Source organism: Somniosus microcephalus, chromosome 4 (assembly GCF_052327205.1).
Source record: "Somniosus microcephalus isolate GS21.2 chromosome 4, FLI_Smic_1.0, whole genome shotgun sequence".
Lineage (NCBI taxonomy): Eukaryota > Metazoa > Chordata > Chondrichthyes > Squaliformes > Somniosidae > Somniosus > Somniosus microcephalus.
In genome coordinates this window covers 1,219,212-1,235,729 of record NC_140990.1, presented here as the reverse complement: position 1 = coordinate 1,235,729, position 16,518 = coordinate 1,219,212, and the positions used below count along the sequence as shown (strand labels likewise).

Genomic DNA, 16,518 nt, shown 5'->3' with positions numbered 1-16,518 from the left:
TGAAGAGTAAAAATTGCGAGAGGGGATTGTCTCTTTGAGAACTTTCTTCAACATAGACTGTTTCGGGGCGCAGTGCTGTTTTGCTCCAGAGCGATGGATGATTGCGATTTTATCTGAGCAACATTTAAAATCTCACAAACCCAGTAGTTGTGGCTGAGTGGTTAAGGCGATGGTACTAGAAATCCTTTGGGGTCTCCCCGCGCAGGTTCGAATCCTGCTGACTACGGTTCCAGCATTTTTCTTTTTAAAATATAACCAAATTCCTGGAGAACTAATCCTGAATGAGACGATATTAAATCCCACAACTTTGAACACCTGGAGATTTTTCTCGTTTTCATTGATCTGCAAGTGTTCACGAAATTTACGGTCAGAAATAAAACAAAAATTAGCGACAGTGTTTCTCTCTACCTGTCTGTCTCTCTCGATGTCTAAGTCACTCTATGTGTGTGTCTGTGTTTGATGTGTGTGTCAGTCTGTGCACATGTGTGTCTGTCTGTGTGTGTCTGCCGGTCACTCGGGTAACAAGCGGGGATACTTTCCTCAGCCTTCACCTCCTTTCTGAAGTGTGGTTCCCCAGAATTGGACACAATACTCCAGCTGGGGTCGAACTAGTCGTTTATTTAGGTTTGGCAAAACTTCCTGGTTTGTGTACTCTGTGCCTCTATTTATAATGCCCAGGATCGCATCTTCTTTATTAACTGCTTTGTTAACCTGTCCTGCCACCGAGGGAATCTCTGCTCTGCTCAACTCTGTGGCAGGGTGGGGCTTGAAGCCCCGATTCTCACAGAGACAGTCCACACGTACTCAGACAGCACCAGAATGGCTGAGTGTTTAAAGTGTTGGACTTAAGATCCGATGGGTTTATACCCACGTTGGTTCAAACCCCACTCCAGGTAACTCTTTAATTTATAGACCCATTTCCTTTCATCCTGCTCAGTGACACTCGTTTGTCATCTGCAGAATCTCCATCAAACAAACAATGAGATTTTTATAGATACGGAAAGAAAGACTTCATATTTTTATGTCATTCTTAGAGTGCTATTTTGGCATCTGCTGAATCTGCATTGTCGCTCACTCTCAACTAACAAAGAGAAGTAATCGTAAAATGTTTTTATATTTTTCAGTCTCCACCTCTGTCTCACTATCCGTCTCTCTGTCTCCCTCTCACTTTCTGTCTCTCTCTGTTACACATTTGTCATATGCCTCCATTTCTCTCTCTCTCTCTCTCTCTCTTTCATTCTCCTGTTGATCACTGCTCCCTCTGGGGCTGGTGAATGAGCCCAGGTCTGTTCACAGCGCCATTCTTGCTCTGCGATTCTGCACAGTAACGCCATCCATCAGTTCCTCATCAGATATAGTGAACTGTCCCCAACTGCTACTCCCGAGGTCGGCTTTCAATTCAACGATGGAGTGGAAGCATTTTTAAGATGTCAAACTGTATTTCTATTTCCTGGTGTAGCTTTATGTTAAAAAGCTGCAGTGAGAAACAGAAGAGTAAAAAACATGTGAGAGGAGATTGTCTCTTTGAGAATTTTCTTGAGCGGAGACTGTTCAGGGACTGAGTGCTGTTTTGCTCCAGAGCGATGGATGATTGCGGTTTTATCTGAGCAACATTTAAAGACTTACAGACCCAGTAGGCGTGGCCGAGTGGTTAAGGTGATTATACTAAAAATCCATTGGGGTCTCCCCGCTCAGGTTCGAATCCTGTCGACTACGGTTCCAGCATTTTTCATTTCAAAATATAATTAAATCCCTGGGGAACTAATCCTGAGTTGGGCGGAATTAAATCCAACACCTCGAAGTTTTTCACTTTTTCATGGTGCAAATATTCAAGAAATATACGGTCGGAAATAGAACAACAATCAGACAAATCAGGTTTTAAACTAATTTGGCAGGGGTCCATCCTTTCCTGATATGTATACCCTCGGATTTCTGGTATCATCCTTGTACATGTGTCTGTGTGTCTGTGTCTGTGTGTCTCTCTCTGCTCAAATCTGTGGCAAGGTGGAGCTTAAAGGCCCGATTCTCTTAGAAACAGTCTGTCAACAGCACCAGCACCAGGATGGCAGAGTGGTTAAGGCGTTGGACTTAAGATCCAATGGGTTTATGCCCACGTGGGTTCGAACCCCACTCCTGGTAGCTCTTTAATTTAAGACACATTTCCTTTCATCCTGCTCAGTGACACTCTGTCATCTGCTGAACCTCCTTCAAGCAAACAATGAGATTTTTATAGATGCGGAAAGGTTTCATATGTAATTCTTCAAGTCCTATTTTTCATCTGCTGAATCTGCATTTTTCTCTCACTCTCTCTGTCACTCTCAGCTAACAAGGAGATGGAATCTTAAAGTGTTTTTATATTTTTCAGTCTCCACCTCTGTCTCACTATCTGCCTCTCTGTCTCCCTCTCATTCTCTCACTCTCTTTCTGTCTCTCTCTGTTACACATTTGTCATACGCCTCCTTTTCTGTCTCTCACTCCGTCTTTCTCTCTCTCTCTCTCTCTCTCTCTGTTTGTCAATTCAATTCAAATGCTTTATTGGCATGAAAGTTTACAGAGAACCATATTGCCAAAGCTTACATAGCAACTGTTTTCCAACATTCTGTAGGTGTCAATCGATTTGACATTTGTTGGGTACATACAATATTACTTTTAAACAATATTAATTTTAAACAGTCTTTGTATTTCATTTGGTACGTTCAATATTAATTTTAAACAGTCTTAATTTTAAACAGTCCTCAGGTTGTGACATGTTGTTACATATTTGGCCCCAAGGTATGGTCTGTCTCCTTCTCCTAGGACTAATCTCAATTTTGACAGGTCATCCAATTCCTTGAAATCTGGGGTTGTTTGGCTTAGCTTCTTGAATAATATGTTTCTTGATGTGTTGAATTTTTCGCATTTTCGGAGGAAATGCATTTCTGCTTCAACCTCGCCGGCCAGACATTGATCGCATATTCTATGCTCTCTAGGCTGCCAGGATTTCTTGTATCTGCCTTTTTCAATTTCCAGTTGGTGGTTGCTTAGTCTGTACCTGGTGAGGGTCTGTCTCTGTTTTGTGTCTCTGATGGTCGTGAGGTAGTCTGCCAGCTTATATTCTCTTTTTAGGGCCCGGTAACATTCTAATCTGCTTTGGCTTTCGGTTATTTTGTTCCAATGTTCCAGGTAGGTTTCTTTGCATTGTTTAATGATTTGGTTCACTCGGATTGGTGTTTGGACGGCTGTGTTGGTCTGGGGCTGGTCAGGGTCCGGCTGAGCACTTAGTTTCAGTAGCAGCTGACTCAGGGGACTCTTTTCTGGGTTTAGCTCTTGGGTCTGAAAGGCTTTGAAATGAAGGGTGTCTGGGGAGCTAGATTTGAGGTGATTTAGGAAGTTTAGTGCTCGTTTTTGGATGTTTATTGATTGAGATTCAGCAGAAGGCAAACAAGTGTCACTGAACAGGATGAAAAGAAATCGGTGTTAAGTTAAAGAGATACACGGAGTGGGGTTCCTACCAAGTTGGGTTTAAATCCATTGGATCTTAAGTCCAACGCTGGAACCACATTTTTTTCCTCTTCTATTTTTCTCTGTAGCTTTTTAACACGAAGTTACACCAAGATAAATAAACACTATTTCACATGGTAAAGAGGCTTCCTCCAGGTTGGGGAATTGAACCGCTGCCTCAGGTGGGAACTCCACTATACTGACCAGCAACAGGGCGGAGGACAGCGCTGGGCATTCACTGCAGAAGCGCAAAGCAATAATGGCGCTGTGGACAGACCTGGGCTCATTCACCAGGCCCAGAGGGAGGAGTGAGCAAGGAGAGGGAAACAAAGAGCGAGAGAGACACGGAGAAAGGCAGAGAGACACAGAGAGAGAGAGAACCTGTCGGGGAATTGAATCCTCACCACTATACTATCAAGGACCTGGTAGAGGAAGTAGTTATGCAGTGTTTGAGACAAAGACTCGAACACACACACAGACATGTGTGCCTGCTCTCTATGTTTATGTGTAAGTCACATATTTAATAAGCTTTTCTGAGTTTCATGGATTCATAGAAACTTACAGCACAGAAGGAGGCCATTCGGCCCGCCGTGCCTGTGCTGTCTCTTTGAAAGAACAGTCGTGCTCAGCCCCACCCCCCGCTTTTTGTCCGTAACCCTGTTAATCTCTTTCTCTCTGTCACTCTCTCCCTCCTCCGCGCCCCACACAAAAGGAGAGGGAAACAGAGTGAGAGAGAGAGCTCTATACTAACGAGGAACTGGTGCAGGAAGTTGTTATACAGTTCTTGATGTGCCAGTAAATCTTTAAAAGTTATTTTAGATGATTTATTTCTGTTCTACTTTTCCAAGGAGGATTTTAAGGAGTTGCACAACATTTTAAAATTAGAGCTTTTAAAAAAACATCCTCTCCATCGGGGAATGGAACCCCGGTCTCCCACGTGACAGGCAGGGATACTCACCACTATACTAACGAGGAATTGCTGGATGCCCGATCTGTCAAAGCAGCAATCGAGCTGTGAACAGAACTCGACAAAAGAGTTCTGAAAAAACCAAAGTCCTTGTGTTCCAGCAAAGATCCAGACATCAGGGACCCAAAATAAATTTCACACTAGGAACAACCAAAATTGAACAAAGCACTAACTACACATACTTGGGCTTAAAAATCAGTTCTACGGGAAATTTCAAACTGGCTGTGAATGATCTGAAAGAGAAAGCAAGAAGGGCTTTCTATGCCATTAAAAAATCAATCCAAATAGAAATCCCAATTAGGATTTGGCTCATACTTTTCAAATCAGTAATTGAACCAATTGCACTCTATGGCAGTGAGGTGTGGGGACCGCTAACACAACAAGAATTTGCAAAATGAGACAAACACCCAATTGAGATCCTGCATGCAGAATTCTGTGAAAGTATCCTCCAGACTCAAAGGAAAACCGTAAACAATGCATGCAGGGCAGAACTAGGCCAATATCCATTAATAATCACTATCCAAAAAAGAGCCACCAAATTTTGGAAACACCTAGAAATGAGCAACCCCCAATGCTATCATTACCAAGCCCTGAAATGCAAAGAGAGGACCATAAAGAAGAGTACCCTCAGTCAACTAGTCCTGGGACTCAGTGAAGTAATTACTAACACTACTAACAATAACCAGCCCCAGGACAGTGACAGCATAACACAAAGAATTCGACCCAACACAATCGTCGCTAAGCAAAAGGAAAAATATCTGTCATATTGGGCAGAAACAACAAAAACCCAAAGCAAACTCAATTGCTACTTAGCCCTAAACAGACAATACAACATAGCTGATTACCTGACCATGGTAAAGGATAGCAAACTGAAAAAAACCTTGACAATGTACAGACTTAGTGAACATAACCTGGTGACCGAAAAAGGTAGACACAGGCAGACCCAGCTACCAAGAGAGGACAGGATATGCTCTCACTGCAGTCAAGGAGTGGTGGAGACAGAGATGCACTTCCTCACAGCTTGTAGAAAATATCAGGGCATAAGGGAGAATTTCTACCCAAAATTCACAAAAATATGCCCAGAATTCAGAAATTTGAATGACGACCAATAACTCCCATACCTACTAGGGGAAGAGAGAAATTGTGTAACACTAGCGGCACACTATGTTACAGCTTGCCATAAACAGAGGGACAACCACTAAATATAAGAAAAGAGCATATATAAATTATATGAAGGTATATTTATGCACTCAGGGATATATCTGTTTATACACTGTATGGATAGATCTGTATTTTTTGTACAAACATGAATGTTTTTCGATGCTTTGGCAACATAAGATGTAACTTGTCATGCCAATAAAGCGATTTGACTTGAATTGAATTGAATGACAGAAAGAGGGCAACAGAGAGAGACACAGACACAGATAGAGAGAGAGACAGAGTCATACAAACAGAGACAAAGAGAGAGAGAGGCAAAGACAGCCAGAGAGAGACAGAGACATACAAACAGAGACACAGGGACAAAGAGAGGGAGAGAGCTACAGAGAAAGAGACAGAGAGCGAGAAACACAAACAGGGACAGAGATGAGCCGAGACAGAGAGAGAGAGACCGAGACACAGACAGAGGAAGACTGGGAGAGAAAATGAGACAATGACATTGATTTTTTCCTGTTGTACTTAAATTAAAGAACTACCCAGGAGTGGGGTTCGAACCCACGCGGGTATAAACCCATTGAATCTTAAGTCCAACACCTTAACCACTCGGCCATCCTGGTGCGGGCATTGTTTGCGGACTGTCTCTGTGAGAATCGGACTTCAAGCCCCACCCTGCCACAGAGTTTTGCCCAATTTTCGGCACCAGACTTTAGGAAAGATGTGAAGGCTGAGGAAAGTATCCCCGCTTGTTACCCGAGTGACTGGCAGACACACAGAAACACAGGCAGACACAAAGAGACACAGACATAAACACAGGTAGATACAGAAAGACACAGACATAAACACACACACAGAGATTGATGTAAACAGACATAAACATAAACCCAGACAGACAGTGACTCAAACATAGAGAGAGACAGACAGACAGAGAGAAACACTGTCGCTAATTTGCCTGATTTTTGTTCTATTTCTGACCGTATATTTGGTGAATACTTGCAGATCAATGAAAACGAGAAAAATCTCGAGGTGTTGAAAATTGTGGGATTGAATCCCGCCTAACTCGGGATTAGTTCTCCAGGGATTTGGTCACATTTTGAAATGAAATGGGATGAAAAATGCTGGAACCGTAGTTGGCAGGATTCGAACGCTGCGCGGGGAGACCCTCAATGGATTTTTAGTCCATCGCCTTCACCACTCGGCCACAACTACTGGGACTGTAAGACTTTAAATGTTGCTGAGATAAAATCGCAATCATCCATCGCTCTGGAGCAGAACAGCACTCAGTCCCTGAACAGTCTCCACTCAGGAAAATTCTCAGAGACAATCTCCATTCGCGTTTTTTAATTTTTTCTCTGTAGCTTTATAACACGAAGCTACAGCAAGAAATATAATTCAAACGGCCGCTGCGAATTGACTTCCGGTCTTATGTGCGGCGATGCTCACCACTGCACTAACGCAGGACATTGCAGTGCGTTCAGTGCAGAAGCGCAGAGGAAGAATCGCGCTGTGGACAGACCGGCGGGCGGGACAATTATTCACATCCCAAATTTAACACCTTTGTGCAGCTCCTTAAAACCCTCCTTGGAAAAAGAGTACAGTAAAAAATCAGTGTCCTCAGCCTCCATTTTTGTCAATGTCTCTGTCTCTCTCTGTCTCTCTCTCTCTGTCTATGTCAGTCTCTTTCTCTCTCTCTCGGTCTCTCTCTGTGTCAGTCTCTTTCTCTCTCTGTGTGTCTCTCTTTCTCTCTCTCTTTGTCTCTCTCTCTGTCTCTCTCTGTGTCAGTCTCTTTCTCTCTCTGTCTTTCGCTCTCTCTCTCTCTCTGTGTGTCTCTCTCTCTCTGTCTCTCTCTCTCTCTGTCTCTCTGTGTCAGTCTCTTTCTCTCTCTATCTCTGTCTTTCTCTCTCTCTCTCTCTGTGTCTCTCTCTCTCTCTGTCTCTCTCTCGCTGTATGTGTCAGTCACTTTCTCTCTCTCTTTGTCTCTGTCTCTCTCTGTGTCCGTCTCTTTCTCTCTCTATCTCTGTCTTTCTCTCTCTCTCTGTCTCTCTCTCTCTGTCTCTTTCTCTCTCTGTCAGTGTCAGTCTCTTTCTCTCTCTCTCTCTATCACTCTCTGTCTCTCTCTCACTGTCTCTCTCTCGGTCTCTCTCGCTCAGTCTCTCTCTGTCTCTCTCTGTATTTCTCTCTCTATCTCTCTCTCTCCCTGTCTCCTTCTCACACTGTCCAGTTCTCTTCACAGCTCGATTGTTTCTCTGATAGGCTTTGCTTTCATTAGCTCCTCTTTATTATAGTGGTGAGTATTCCCGCCTGTCATGCGGGAAACATCGGGTTCCATTCCCTGATGGGGAGGAAGACCAAGTGAGATAAAGACTGAAAGTTATAGGTACATTTCACAATTCCATCTCTTTGTTAGTTGAGAGTGACACAGAGAGAGTTAGAGAAAAATGCAGATTCAGCAGATGCCAAAATAGCATTTTAGGAATGACAGTTAAATATGCAATCTTACTTTTCATATCAATAAGCATCTCTTTATTTGACTGATTGAGATTCAGCAGATGGCAAACGAGTGTCACTGAGCAGGATGAAAAGAAATCAGTATTAAGTTAAAGAGATACACGGAGTGGGGTTCCAACCAAGTTGGGTTTAAATCCATTGGATCTTAAGTCCAACGCCGTAACCACATTTTTTTACACTAATATTTTTCTCTGTAGCTTTTTAACATGAAGCTACACGAAGAAAAATAAACACTATTTCACCTCATAAAGACACATTCTCCGGGTCGGGGAATTGCACCACTGCCTCAGGGGGAGAGAGGGGGTGGACTCCACTATACTGACCAGCAACAGGGCGGAGGACAGCGCTGGGCGTTCACTGCAGAAGCTCAGAGCAAGAATGGCGCTGTGAACAGACCTGGGCTCATTCACCAGCCCCAGAGGGAGGAGTGAGCAAGGAGAGGGAAACAAAGAGCGAGAGAGAGAGGCAGAGAGAGACACACAGAGAGAGAGATAGAGAGAGAAACTGACATTGACAGAGAGTGAGAGACAGACAGAGAGAGAGAGACAGAGAGAACCTGTCGGGGAATTGAATCCTCACCACTATACTATCAAGGACCTGGTAGAGGAAGTAGTTATGCAGTGATTGAGACAAACACTCGAACACAGAGACATGTGTGTCTGCTGTTTATGTGTAAGTCTCATATTTAATAAGCTTTTCTGAGTGTCATAGATTCATAGAAACTCACAGCACAGAAGGAGGCCATTCGGCCCGCCGTGCCTGTGCTGTCCCTTTGAAAGAGCAGTGGTGCTCAGTCCCACCCCCCGCTTTTTGTCCGTAACCCTGTAAATCTCTTTCTCTCTGTCACTCTCTCCCTCCTCCGCGCCCCACACAAAAGGGAGAGGGAAACAGAGAGAGCTCTATACTAACGAGGAACTGGTGCAGGAAGTTGTCAAAATGTTCTTCATGTGCCAGTAAATCTTTTAAAATTATTTTATGTGGTTTATTTCTTTTCTACATTTCCAAGGAGGATTTTAAGGAGTTGCACAAAGTTTTAAAATTCGAGATGTTAAAAATACTTCCTCCCCGTCGGGGAATTGAACCCCGGTCTCCCGCGTGACAGGCGGGGATACTCACCACTATACTAACGAGGAATTCTGAAATGCTGATGCTGTCAGAGCAAGAATTAAGCTGTGAACAGAACTCGACAAAAGAGAGAGAGACCGAGAGAGAGGGAGAGACCGAGAGAGACAAAGACAGAGCCAAAGGGAGACTGAGAGAGAGAATGACACAGAAAAAGGAGACTATGACATTGATGTTTTTCTGTTAATTAAAGAGTTACCAGCAGTGGGGTTCAAACCCAGGCGGGTATAAACCCATTGGATCATAATGCTTTAACCCCTCGGCCAACCTGGTGCTGTCTCTGTATATGAATTGTTTCTGTGAGTATCGGGACTTCAAGCCCCACCCTGCCACAGAGTTGTGTCCAATTTTAGGCACCAGACTTTAGGAAAGATGTGAAGGCTGAGGAAAGTATCCCCGCTTGTTACCCGAGTGACTGGCAGACACACAGAAACACAGGCAGACACAGACATAAACACAGGTAGATACAGAAAGACACAGACATAAACACACACACACAGATTGATGTAAACAGACATAAACATAAACCCAGACAGACAGTGACTCAGACATAGAGAGAGACTGGCAGGCAGAGAGAAACACTGTCGGTAATTTGCCTGATTGTTGTTCCATTTCTGGCCGTATATTTGGTGAATACTTGCAGATCAATGAAAACGAGAAAAATACCGAGGTGTTGAATGTTGTGGGATTGAACTCCGCCTAATTCAGAATTACTTTTCCAGGGATTTGGTTACATTTTGAAATGAAATATGCTGGAATCGTCGTCGGCAGGATTCGAACCTGCACGGGGAGGCCCCAATGGATTTCTAGTCCATCGCCTTAACCACTCGGCCACGACTACTGGGTCTGTAAGACTTTAAATGTTGCTCAGATAAAATCGCAATCATCCATCGCTCTGGAGCAGAACAGCACTCAATCCCTGAACAGCCTCCACTCAGGAAAATTCTCAGAGACAATCTCCTCTCGCATTTTTTAATTTTTCTCTGTAGCTTTATAAGACGAAGCTACAGCAAGAAATATAATTCAAAAGGCCGCTGCGAATTGACTTCCGGTCTTATGTGCGGCGATGCTCACCACTGCACTAACGCAGGTCATTGCAGTGCGTTCAGTGCAGAAGCGCAGAGGAAGAATCGCGCTGTGGACAGACCGGCGGGCGGGACGATTATTCACATCCCAAATTTAACACCTTTGTGCAACTCCTTAAAACCCTCCTTGGAAAAAGAGTACAGAAAAAGATCAATGTCATCAGCCTCCATTTTTGTCAATGTCTCTCTCTCTCTCTGTCTCTCTCAAATCAAATTCAAATTCAAATTCAAATTCAAATGCTTTGTCTCTCTCTCTCTGTCTATGTCAGTCTCTTTCTCTCCCTCTCGGTCTCTCTCTGTGTCAGTCTCTTTCTCTCTCTCTGTGTCTCTCTTTCTCTCTCTCTCGGTCTCTCTCTCTGTGTCTCTCTCTCTCTCTTTGTCTCTCTCTCTGTCTCTCTCTGTGTCAGACTCTTTCTCTCTCTATCTCTGTCTTTCTCTCTCTCTCTCTGTGTGTGTGTCTCTCTCTCTGTCTCTCTCTCTCTGTCTCTCTCTGTGTCAGTCTCTTTCTCTCTCTATCTCTGTCTTTCTCTCTCTCTCTCTCTGTCTCTCTCTCTCTCTGTCTCTCTCTCTCTCTGTCTCTCTCTCTCGCTGTCTGTGTCAGTCTCTTTCTCTCTCTCTTTGTCTCTGTCTCTCTGTGTCAGTCTCTTTCTCTCTCTATCTCTGTCTTTCTCTCTCTCTCTGTGTCTCTCTCTCTGTCTCTCTCTCTCTGTCTCTCTCTCTCGCTGTCTGTGTCAGTCTCTTTCTCTCTCTCAATTTCAATTCAATTCAATTCAAATGCTTTATTGGCATGAAAGTTTACAGAGAACCATATTGCCAAAGCTTACATAGCAAAAAGGTACAGTTTTCCAACATTCTGTAGGTGCCAATCGATTTGACATTTGTTGGGTACATACAATATTACTTTTAAACAATATTAATTTTAAACAGTCTTTGTACTTCATTTGGTAGGTTCAATATTAACTTTAAACAGTCTTAATTTTAAACAGTCCTCAGGTTGTCTCTGTCTCTCTGTGTCAGTCTCTCTCTCTCTCTATCTCTGTCTTTCTCTCTCTCTCTCTGTGTCTCTCTCTCTCTCTGTCTCTCTCTCTCGCTGTCTGTGTCAGTCTCTTTCTCTCTCTCTCTTTGTCTCTGTCTCTCTCTGTGTCAGTCTCTTTCTATCTCTCTCTGTATTCCTCTCTCTCTCCCTGTTTCCTTCTCACACTGTCCAGTTCTGTTTACAGCTCGATTGTTGCTCTGATAGACTTTGCTTTCATTAGTTTCTCGTTAGTATTGGGGTGAGTATCCCCGCAGAAGACCGGGGTTAAAATTGCCCGGGTAGGAAGACCGAAATTGGGATACAGACAGTTGAATGGTATCGATTCATTTCACAATTCCATTTCTTTGTTAGTTGAGAGAGTTAGGGAAAAATGCAGATTCAGCAGATGCCAAAATAGAATTTTAAGAATGACAGTTAATATGGAAACTTACTTTTCATATCGATAAGCATCTCATTATTTGTTTGATTGAGTTTCAGCAGATGGCAAACGAGTGTCACTGAGCAGGATGAAAAGAAATCGGTATTAATTTAAAGAGACACACGGGGTGGGGTTCCAACCAAGTTGGGTTTAAATCCATTGGATCTTAAGTCCAACGCCGGAACCACATTTTTTTACTCATCTATTTATCTCTGTAGCTTTTTATCACGAAGTTACACCAAGAAAAATAAACACTATTTCACATCGGAAAGAGGCTTTCCCCGGTTCAGGGGAATTGAACCGCTGCCTCAGGTGGGAGAGAGGGGGGACTCCACTATACTGACCAGCAACAGGGCGGAGGACAGCGCTGGGCGTTCACTGCAGGAGCTCAGAGCAAGAATGGCGCTGTGGACAGACCTGGGCTCATTCACCAGCCCCAGAGGGAGTAGTGAGCAAGGAGAGGGAAACAAAGAGCGAGAGAGACACGGAGAGAGGCAGAGAGAGACACACAGAGAGAATGGGAAACAGTGAAAGAGACAGACAGAGAGAGAGAGAGAGAACCTGTCGGGGAATTGAATCCTCACCACTATACTATCAAGGACCTGGTAGAGGAAGTAGTTATACAGTGTTTGAGACAAAGACTCGAACACACACACAGACATGTGTGCCTGCTCTCTATGTTTATGTGTAAGTCACATATTTAATAAGCTTTTCTCTGAGTGTCATGAATTCATAGACACTTACAGCACAGAAGGAGGCCATTCGGCCCGCCATGCCTGTGCTGTCCCTTTGAAAGAGCAGTGGTGCTCAGTCCCACCCCCCGGCTTTTTGTCCGTAACCCTGTTAATCTCTTTCTCTCTGTCACTCTCTCCCTCCTCCTCGCCCCACACAAAAGGGAAACAGAGAGAGAGAGAGAGAGCTCTATACTAACGAGGAACTGGTGCAGGAAGTTGTTATACAGTTCTTCATATGACAGTAAATCATTTAAAGTTATTTTTGATGATTTATTTCTGTTCTACTTTTCCAAGGAGGATTTTAAGGAGTTGCACAACGTTTTAAAATTAGAGCTTTTATAAAAACTTCCGCCCCGTCGGGGAATTGAACCCCGGTCACCCGCGTGACAGACGGGGATACTCACCACTATACTAACGAGAAATTGCTGGACGCATGATCTGTCAAAGCAACAATTGAGCTGTGAAGAGAACTCGACAAAAGAGTTCTGAAAAAACCAAAGTCCTTGTGTTCCAGCAAAGATCCAGACATCAGGGACCCAAAATAAATTTCACACTAGGAACAAACAAAATTGAACAAACCACTAACTACACATACTTGGGCTTAAAAATCAGTTCTACGGGAAATTTCAAACTGGCTGTGAATGAACTGAAAGAGAAAGCAAGAAGGGCTTTCTATGCCATTAAAAAATCAATCCAAATAGAAATCCCAATTAGCATTTGGCTCAAAATTTTCAAATCAGTAATTGAACCAACTGCACTCTATGGCAGTGACGTGTGGGGACCACTTTCACAACAAGAATTTGCAAAATGGGACAAACACCCAATTGAGATCCTGCATGCAGAATTCTGTAAAAGTATCCTCCAGACTCAAAGGAAAACCATAAACAATGCATGCAGGGCGGAACTAGGCCAATATCCATTAATAATCACTACCCAAAAAAGAGCCACCAAATTTTGGAAACACCTAGAAATGAGCAACCCCCAATGCTATCATTACCAAGTCCTGAAATGCCAAGAGAGGACCATAAAGAAGAGTACCCTCAGTCAACTAGTCCTGGGACTCAGTGAAGTAACTACTAACACTACAAACAATAACCAGCCACAGGACTGTGACAGCATAACACAAAGAATTCGACCCAACACAATCGTCGCTAAGCAAAAGGAAAAATATCTGTCATATTGGGCAGAAACAACAAAAACCCAAAGCAAGCTCAAATGCTACTTGGCCCTAAACAGACAATACAACATAGCTGATTACCTGACCATGGTAAAGGATAGCAAACTGAAAAAAACTTGACAATGTACAGACTTAGTGAACATAACCTGGTGACCGAAAAAGGTAGACACAGGCAGACCCGGCTACCAAGAGAGGACAGGATATGCTCTCACTGCAGTCAGGGAGTGGTGGAGACAGAGATGCACTTCCTCAAAGCTTGTAGAAAATATCAGGGCATAAGGGAGAATTTCTGCCCAAAATTCACAAAAATATGGCCGGAATTCAGAAATTTGAATGATGACCAATAACTCCCATACCTACTAGGGGAAGAGAGAAATTGTGTAACACTAGCGGCACACTATATTACAGCTTGCCATAAACAGAGGGACAATCACTAAATATAAGAAAAGAGTATATATAAATTAGATGAAAGTATATTTATACACTCAGGGATATATCTGTTTATACACTGTATGTATAGACCTGTATTTTTTGTACAAACATGAATGTTTTTCGATGCTTTGGCAACATAAGATGTAACTTGTCATGCCAATAAAGCGATTTGAATTGAATTGAATTGAATGACAGAATGAGAGAGAGAGACAGGCAGAGACACAGACACAGATAGAGAGAGACAGACAGAGAGAGACAGAGACATACAAACAGAGAGAAAGAGAGACTGAGAGAGAGAGGCAAAGACAAACAGAGACAGCCAGAGAGAGACAGAGACATACAAACAGAGACAAAGAGAGAAAGAGAGACTGAGAGTGAGAGGCAGAGACAGACAGAGACAGAGACACAGAAGAGGCAGAGACTGGGAGAGAGACAGACAGAGACACAGGGACAAAGAGAGGGAGAGAGCTACAGAGAAAGAGACAGAGAGCGAGAAACACAAACAGGGACAGAGAGGAGCAGAGACAGAGAGAAGCAGAGACAGAGAGACCGAGACACAGACAGAGACACAGAAAAAGGAAGACTGGGAGAGAGAATGAGACAAAGGAGGCTATGACATTGATTTTTTCCCGGTGTACTTAAATTAAAGAACTACCAGGAGTGGGGTTCGAACCCACGCGGGTATAAACCCATATGAATCTTAAGTCCAACGCCTCAACCACTCGGCCATCCTGGTGCTGGCATTGTTTGCAGACTGTCTCTGTGAGAATCGGACTTCAAGCCCCGCCCTGCCACAGAGTTTTGCCCAATTTTCGGCACCAGACTTTAGGAAAGATGTGAAGGCTGAGGAAAGTATCCCCGCTTATTACCCGAGTGACTGGCAGACACACAGAAACACAGGCAGACACAAAGACACAGACATAAACACAGGTAGATACAGAAAGACACAGACATAAACACACACACAGAGATTGATGTAAACAGACATAAACATAAACCCAGAAAGACAGTGACTCAAACATAGAGAGAGACAGACAGACAGAGAGAAACACTGTCGCTAATTTGCCTGATTTTTGTTCTATTTCTGACCGTATATTTGGTGAATACTTGCAGATCTACGAAAACGAGAAAAATCTCGAGGTGTTGAAAGTTGTGGGATTTAATTTCGCCTAACTCAGGATTAGTTCTCCAGGGATTTGGTTACATTTTGAAATGAAATGCGATGAAAAATGCCAGAACCGCAGTCGACAGCATTCGAACCTGCGCGGGGAGACCCCAATGGATTTCTAGTCCATCGCCTTAACCACTCGGCCACGACCACTGGGTCTGCAAGATTTTAAATGTTGCTCAGATAAAATCGCAATCATCCATCGCTCTGGAGCAAAACAGCACTCAGTCCCTGAACAGTCTCCACTCAGGAAAATTCTCAGAGACAATCTCCTCTCGCATTGTTTTATTTTTCTCTGTAGCTTTATAACACGAAGCTACAGCAAGGAATATAATTGAAAAGGCCGCCGCTCCGACGGGGAATCGATTCTCGACTCATCATGTAGATAGACGTGGATGCTCACCACTGCACTAACGAAGGACATTGCAGCACATTTACTGCATAAGCGCAGATCAAGAATCGCACTGTGGACAGACCGGCGGGCGGGACAAATATTCAAATCCCAAATTTAACATCTTTGTGCAGCTGCTTAAAACCCACCTTGGAAAAAGAGAACAGAAAAATATCAATGTCATCAGCCTTCATTTTCGTCAATGTCTCTCTCTCTCTGTCCATCTCTCTCGCTGTCTCTCTCTGCCTCTCTCTCTCTCTCTGTCTGTGTCTCTCACTCTGTCTTTCTCTCTCTGTCTCTCTCTCTCTCTCTGTCTTTCTCTCTCTCTCTGTCTCTCTCTGTCTGTCTGTCTCTCTCTGTGCCAGTCTCTTTCTCTCTCTCTCTTTGTCTCTGTCTCTCTCTGTGTCAGTCTCTTTCCATCTCTCTCTGTATTCCTCTCTCTCTCTCTCTCTGTCTCTCTCTGTCTCTCTCTGTCTGTCTGTCTCTCTCTGTGCCAGTCTCTTTCTCTCTCTCTCTTTGTCTCTGTCTCTCTCTGTGTCAGTCTCTTTCCATCTCTCTCTGTATTCCTCTCTCTCTCTCTCTGTCTCTCTCTGTCTCTCTCTGTCTGTCTGTCTCTCTCTGTGCCAGTCTCTTTCTCTCTCTCTCTTTGTCTCTGTCTCTCTCTGTGTCAGTTTCTTTCCATCTCTCTCTGTATTCCTCTCTCTCTCCCTGTCTCCTTCTCACCTGTCCAGTTCTGTTCACAGCTCGATTGTTGCGCTGATAGACTTTACTTTCATTAGTTTCTCGTTAGTATCGGGGTGAGTATTCCCACGGGAGACCGGGGTTAAAATTGCCCGGGTAGGAAG

General features: G+C 43.7%; 4 non-coding genes across 4 annotated transcripts; 1 reads left to right on the top strand and 3 right to left on the bottom strand.

The window, feature by feature from the left end:
- Positions 1 to 2,056: 2,056 nt before the first annotated feature.
- Positions 2,057 to 2,139, top strand: trnal-uaa (transfer RNA leucine (anticodon UAA)). The gene has a single exon. It is a non-coding gene; the product is annotated as a tRNA-Leu (tRNA).
- A 4,000-nt stretch (positions 2,140 to 6,139) lies between these two features.
- Positions 6,140 to 6,222, bottom strand: trnal-uaa (transfer RNA leucine (anticodon UAA)). Its single transcript has one exon. It is a non-coding gene; the product is annotated as a tRNA-Leu (tRNA).
- A 505-nt stretch (positions 6,223 to 6,727) lies between these two features.
- On the bottom strand, positions 6,728 to 6,811 carry trnaf-aaa (transfer RNA phenylalanine (anticodon AAA)). Its single transcript has one exon. It is a non-coding gene; the product is annotated as a tRNA-Phe (tRNA).
- Positions 6,812 to 14,766: 7,955 nt separating this feature from the next.
- On the bottom strand, positions 14,767 to 14,850 carry trnal-uaa (transfer RNA leucine (anticodon UAA)). The gene has a single exon. It is a non-coding gene; the product is annotated as a tRNA-Leu (tRNA).
- Positions 14,851 to 16,518: the final 1,668 nt, after the last annotated feature.